Source organism: Chrysoperla carnea (genome assembly GCF_905475395.1).
Source record: "Chrysoperla carnea chromosome X unlocalized genomic scaffold, inChrCarn1.1 SUPER_X_unloc_18, whole genome shotgun sequence".
In the NCBI taxonomy this organism is placed as follows: Eukaryota; Metazoa; Arthropoda; class Insecta; order Neuroptera; family Chrysopidae; genus Chrysoperla; species Chrysoperla carnea.
In genome coordinates, this window is record NW_025408133.1 from 27,501 (window position 1) to 35,000 (window position 7,500).

Below are 7,500 nucleotides of genomic sequence, written 5' to 3' on the forward strand. Positions count from 1 at the left end.
AGAAGTATTAAAACAAAAATTTTTTTTATATATTATGTTTTTGTTATATTTTATAAGTAAACAATTTTCTTAATTATTCATACTCAAATTTTTTTAATATTATTATATAATATTATTTTTATATTTATCTAAAGAGAAGAAAATAAAAAATAAATAATTATATATATTAATTTTTTTCGAGTATATTGAAAATTTTATTACAAATAAAATATTCCATAACAAAATATTAATATATAATATTTTTGTTTATTCTTCTTTATTTAATATTTTAAAAATATATTATTAATATCATTTATTATTAATATTATTATTAACATAAAGTTTTATAATATTATATATAAATGATAAAAAATAATATTGATATATTAATTTAAAAATGTCGACAAATAATAAAAAATATATAAATTTTAAATGCTATTAAAAACATTTTATATTTATTTTTTTCTTATATTTGGCGTAAAACATTCATATATAAATAATTTTACATTTCTTTTATAAAAATTTTATTTATCAATTTAATTAAATATGAAAAAATAAATTTTCTTTTTTAATTATTGATAAATTTCTTTTTCATAAAAAAAATTTTATGTAAAATAATCTTTTATTATATTAATATAATGTATACGACCCTCAGCCAGATGTGGTCCGGGAACAGTATCCAAGGACCGCAATGTGCGTTCGAAATGTCAATGTTCATGTGTCCTGCAGTTCACAAGTTGACGCGCAATTAGCTGCGTTCTTCATCGACCCACGAGCCAAGTGATCCACCGTCCAGGGTAATCTTTTTAAATTTTAAATGTAAGTATTATTATTAATAATAATCTTTATTTTTAATATAAAAAATAAAATTATTAATTTATATATCTTTATAAATTCTTTTAAAATAAAAAAATTTTTCTAGAATATAAATTATATATTTTATTTTAAATATATATATATAAATTAAAGATATTATGGTATTAATAAATATATACATAACATTTTTGATATTTTTGTTAGTGCTAGCTAGATATAATAATTAATATTTGGTATATTTTATAGAAATGTATTTATTTTTTTTTTATAAATTATTTTCTACATAAAAATATATATAATATTAATATGGTACAAAACAAATGGATTTGTTTTTTAACATAATAACTTTTAATAAAAAAAAAGAAATATCAAGACAAAACATAAAGAAATTTAAATTTGAAATAAATTTTATTCTTTAAAAAAATTTTATCTTGTGTTTTCTTTATTTTTATTATATAACATAGAAAAATAAAAATATAGATTATATCAATTATAATCTTATTTTATTTTTCTTAATAGAGATTATATACATATAAACAAATAATTTCAATATATTCTATTTTTAATTTCACTTTTTTATAAGAGAAATTATTTATAGATTTTATTAATAATTATTGTTTAATAATAATAATAATATTGAATATAAAAATATTTTATATGTAACAAATATATTATTAATATTTATATAATATTCTCTATATTATATGTATAGATATATTATGTGTATAAAAAAAGTTTGGCGTATTACTTTAATATGATATCATAACCAAAATAAATCTCTTTTAACACATAATTACTATTATATATTTTGAGAAAATTACATATTAATATGTTATTTTGTTAAAAAAAATATTTCTTATCAATAATATTTTTATTTTTTGGAATATTTAAAAACAATACAAAAAATATAAATAAATATATTTTATATATATCGTTAATGATCCTTCCGCAGGTTCACCTACGGAAACCTTCTTACGACTTTTACTTCCTCTAAATGATCAAGTTTGGTCATCTTCCCAGCAACATCGGCAATATCAGAAATATTGCCGCGTACCAGTCCGAAGACCTCACTAAATCATTCAATCGGTAGTAGCGACGGGCGGTGTGTACAAAGGGCAGGGACGTAATCAACGCGAGCTTATGACTCGCGCTTACTGGGAATTCCTCGTTCATGGGGAACAATTGCAAGCCCCAATCCCTAGCACGAAGGAGGTTCAGCGGGTTACCCGGACCTTTCGGCCTGGGAGGACACGCTGATTCCTTCAGTGTAGCGCGCGTGCGGCCCAGAACATCTAAGGGCATCACAGACCTGTTATTGCTCAATCTCGTGCGGCTAGAATGCCGCCTGTCCCTCTAAGAAGAATTATTTGTACGCCGGCAGTAAAAACCACATCAAAAAACTGCGTACCCATACACCATAACATATGCAACATAAAGCACAATATATACAAAATATAATCTTGATCGTTAAATCTCAAAAATACATGCATATATAAATACAATACATAACACACATGAAAATGAATGAAATGGGAAACAAACAGCCGATGGGCCTTGAGATGCCGGTAAAGTACGTCTATTTAGCAGGCTAGAGTCTCGTTCGTTATCGGAATTAACCAGACAAATCGCTCCACCAACTAAGAACGGCCATGCACCACCACCCACCGAATCAAGAAAGAGCTCTCAATCTGTCAATCCTTCCGGTGTCCGGGCCTGGTGAGGTTTCCCGTGTTGAGTCAAATTAAGCCGCAGGCTCCACTCCTGGTGGTGCCCTTCCGTCAATTCCTTTAAGTTTCAGCTTTGCAACCATACTTCCCCCGGAACCCAAAAGCTTTGGTTTCCCGGAAGCTGCCCGCCGAGTCATCGGAGGAACTTCGGCGGATCGCTAGCTGGCATCGTTTATGGTTAGAACTAGGGCGGTATCTGATCGCCTTCGAACCTCTAACTTTCGTTCTTGATCAATCAAAACATTTTTGGCAAATGCTTTCGCTTCTGTCCGTCTTGCGACGATCCAAGAATTTCACCTCTAACGTCGCAATACGAATGCCCCCATCTGTCCGTATTAATCATTACCTCGGAGTTCCGAAAACCAACAAAATAGAACCGAGGTCCTATTCCATTATTCCATGCACACAATATTCAGGCAAAATTTGAGCCTGCCTTAAGCACTCTAATTTGTTCAAAGTAAACGTACCGGCCCACCTCGACACTCAATTAAGAGCACCGCGACGGGATTGCAATTGGGGGCTGCCACCGCTCTTAACGGTTAAACACTTACGACAAATTACATAATAAAAATATATATAATGCATTAAATAAATAATAACACTAAAATATACTTTATACATAATCTGTACCACCCACCGGTAGGACGTCCCACATAACATGCTAGTTAAACAATGCGAGCATTGAACCAACAGTGTAGGACACAGATTCGACTACGAGCTTTTTAACCGCAACAACTTTAATATACGCTATTGGAGCTGGAATTACCGCGGCTGCTGGCACCAGACTTGCCCTCCAATGGATCCTCGTTAAAGGATTTAAAGTGTACTCATTCCGATTACGGGGCCTCGGATGAGTCCCGTATCGTTATTTTTCGTCACTACCTCCCCGTGCCGGGAGTGGGTAATTTGCGCGCCTGCTGCCTTCCTTGGATGTGGTAGCCGTTTCTCAGGCTCCCTCTCCGGAATCGAACCCTGATTCCCCGTTACCCGTTACAACCATGGTAGGCGCAGAACCTACCATCGACAGTTGATAAGGCAGACATTTGAAAGATGCGTCGCCGGTACGAGACCGTGCGATCAGCTTAAAGTTATTCAGAGTCACCAAATTAAACGATGCAAATTAAAATTTACACCGATTGGTTTTGATCTAATAAAAGCATTCCTTCCATCTCTGGTCGGAACTCTGTTTGCATGTATTAGCTCTAGAATTACCACAGTTATCCAAGTAAATGTGGGTACGATCTAAGGAACCATAACTGATATAATGAGCCTTTCGCGGTTTCACCTTAATTTGGCTTGTACTGAGACATGCATGGCTTAATCTTTGAGACAAGCATATGACTACTGGCAGGATCAACCAGGGAACTATTTGTATTTATAATATTAAATATATAATAATATACATGATATTTTTGTTTTCTTATTATAAGAAAAAAAATTTTCATACAATAATTATTAATATATAATAATATTATTACAATTTCATTTTAAATATCAGATGGTCTCACCCATTACTGATATAAATTTTTTTTTTTTTATATCTCTATTGTTTTAAAATTAATAGAAAAAACATATGAGATATATATATTATTATTAATTTTTTTTTTTTTCAAATATATATTTTATTATGTCATTTATATAATTTTTTTGCTTTTACAAAAAGAAATATATAACATGTTATTCATAATAAATATTATTGAATAAAAAAAAAAATTAATAATTATGATTTTTGTCAGACCATCACCAAATGGGTCTTAAAATATTTCAAACATTTTCTCATACTCGTCGCTAGATTGAAAGCGTCATTTATTTTTTAATTTTATTTAAAAAGTTAATTTTAAATAAAAAACGTTATAATAACACTTAATATTCTCGCTTGGTATGAGGTGAGTCAATGTAATATTATTTTTATAAATAATTTTTATATAAATATTGTGTGCTCATATGGGAGTGTAAAGTTTAAAACTTATAACCCATGAACTTGCTTTGACAAAAAAATTTATATGTTATTCTATTTATAATCAATAATTTAATAAAAAAAAAATTTTTTTTAAATATTGATATAAAAAGATATACATATAGAGGTTTTTTTACAAAATTCTCATTAATTTTTTTACAAAAATAATAATACAATATTTAATATCAAAATAATCCAAACTGATTACCATCCAGACTATTATCAATATATATAAGATTGTATTATTATTCATTTCAATACATATTTATTAAAACTGAGATAAAATTTCATATATTAATAAATATGCATGTGTAAAAAAAAAAATTTTTATATAATAATTGAAAATGTTTTTGCTATTATTTTGTATACATACATTAAATAATTGATAACAATTTAATACAATGTACACCTAAAAAATAATAACAGCATATACATATTCGAAACATTACTAGCAAAAAAACCAAAATACAATATTAAATATCAAAATAAACCAAACTGATTACCATCCAGAATATTTTGAGTATATATATATATATAATTTTGTATATTTTGCGTTCATGTTAATAAAATATATAAATGATACATATTTGAAAAGTGTTATTCTTCTTTCTGTTTTTTCGTAATATCATGGTGTCCATAGACATGCAAAAGCGTCATACCAAGCCATATACATACCTACACCACCTTTGTTGAATGATACACGAACAGTATGAAAATTAAACAACATATTCAATATCATTTTATATTATACTAAAATAAATGTTATTCTATTAAGAAAGTGTATATTTTTAAATTTGGCATTCATTACATAGTCAAAATACAATAATAATATAGATGATACATATACGATAATTGTTATTTTTCTTTCTGTTTTTTCGTGATATCATGGTGTCCATAGAATTGCAACGACGTCATACCAAGCCATATACAACTCTACACCACCTTTGTTGAATGATACACTTAGAGTATGAAAAATAAACAAATTATACTATATCATACTATATCATATATGTAAGACTGTTGAACATAATACCACAAAATACACTATTTCATATAGATATACATTCATTCTTGTCAACATAAAAGTACGTTATAAATGATACATATACAATAAGTTTTATTCCTCTTTCTGTTATTCCGTAATATCATAGTGTCCATAGAATTGCAACGACGTCATACCAAGCCATATACAACTCTACACCACCTTTGTTGAATGATACACGGACAGTATGAAAAATAAACAACCTATTCTATACCATTTAATATCATACTAAAACATGAAACAAATGTTATTCTATTAAAAAGTGTATTATTTTATTATATTTAGTATTCATTACACAGTCAACATACATAAATGATACATATACGATAAGTGTTATTCCTCTATCTGTGCATCCGTAATATCATAGTGTCCATAGAATTGCAACAACGTCATACCAAGCCATATACAACTCTACACCACCTTTGTTGAATGATACACGGACAGTATGAAAAATAAACAACTTATACTATACCATACTATATCATATGTGTGAGACTGCTGAACGTAATACCACTAATACACTGTTATACATAGATATACATTCATCTCATTAACTTACACGCACTATCCATCATATATATTAAAGACATTACACCCGGTGCTTCAAACTCAAAATATGATAATGTTTAAAATGGCTTTAAACATCATAAACTTTACAGAATAATCAAAATTTAAAGAAAAAAATTTTTAAAAAAAAATTTTTTTCAGCTAAAAATTTTTATTTTGGGACCAAAAAAATTTTTTTTTGCTTTTATCATATTTTATTAAATGAAATTTATGCATTATAATAAATTATTCAATAAACATTAATAATTATAATAAATTATTAAAAAATTTTTGGAATTAATGCAAATTTTTAGAAAAAAATGTATATTTTTTTTTTATATACAAATCGTACATGTTATATTGCGACAGGGTACCGGTATAATACATGTGATACATATGTAGATTTTCGAAAAAAATTTTATCCTTTTAAATGGTCCTAAATACTATATAAAGGTAAAATATATAGAATTTTTCGGGATTCATTAAAAAATTTTAGGGAAAAAATTTCATTTTATTTTATATACAAATCGTACATGTTATATTGCGACAGGGTACCGGTATAATACATGTGATACATATGTAGATTTTCGAAAAAAATTTTATCCTTTTAAATGGTCCTAAATACTATATAAAGGTGAAATATATAGAATTTTTCGGGATTCATTAAAAAATTTTAGGGAAAAAATTTCATTTTATTTTATATACAAATCGTACATGTTATATTGCGACAGGGTACCGGTATAATACATGTGATACATATGTAGATTTTCGAAAAAAATTTTATCCTTTTAAATAGTCCTAAATACTATATAAAGGTAAAATATATAGAATTTTTCGGGATTCATTAAAAAATTTTAGGGAAAAAATTTCATTTTATTTTATATACAAATCGTACATGTTATATTGCGACAGGGTACCGGTATAATACATGTGATACATATGTAGATTTTCGAAAAAAATTTTATCCTTTTAAATAGTCCTAAATACTATATAAAGGTAAAATATATAGAATTTTTCGGGATTCATTAAAAAATTTTAGGGAAAAAATTTCATTTTATTTTATATACAAATCGTACATGTTATATTGCGACAGGGTACCGGTATAATACATGTGATACATATGTAGATTTTCTAAAAAATTTTTATCCTTTTAAATGCTTCTAAATACTGTATAATGCAAATATATATAATAATTTACAGAATTAATACAAAATTTTTATTGTACAAATTCACATTAATAGTTAATTGGTTAAAAAAAAATTTCAATACACAATGGGAATCAGGCTATTTTATTGGAACTTATTTATAATTAATTCATAATATATTTTTCTATATAAATTGATTAATTGTTTTTACATTCACCGTGTAAACGTATACACCATTCAAGTAACATAAAAAAAAAAAAAAAAAAAAAAATTATTATTATATTCTAG

At 26.8% G+C, this 7,500-nt stretch overlaps 2 non-coding genes across 2 annotated transcripts; both read right to left on the bottom strand.

The window, feature by feature from the left end:
- Positions 1-624: 624 nt before the first annotated feature.
- Positions 625-779, bottom strand: LOC123304031. Its single transcript, XR_006536090.1, has one exon. It is a non-coding gene; the product is annotated as a 5.8S ribosomal RNA (ribosomal RNA).
- A 951-nt stretch (positions 780-1,730) lies between these two features.
- Positions 1,731-3,886, bottom strand: LOC123304025. Its single transcript, XR_006536084.1, has one exon. It is a non-coding gene; the product is annotated as a small subunit ribosomal RNA (ribosomal RNA).
- Positions 3,887-7,500: the final 3,614 nt, after the last annotated feature.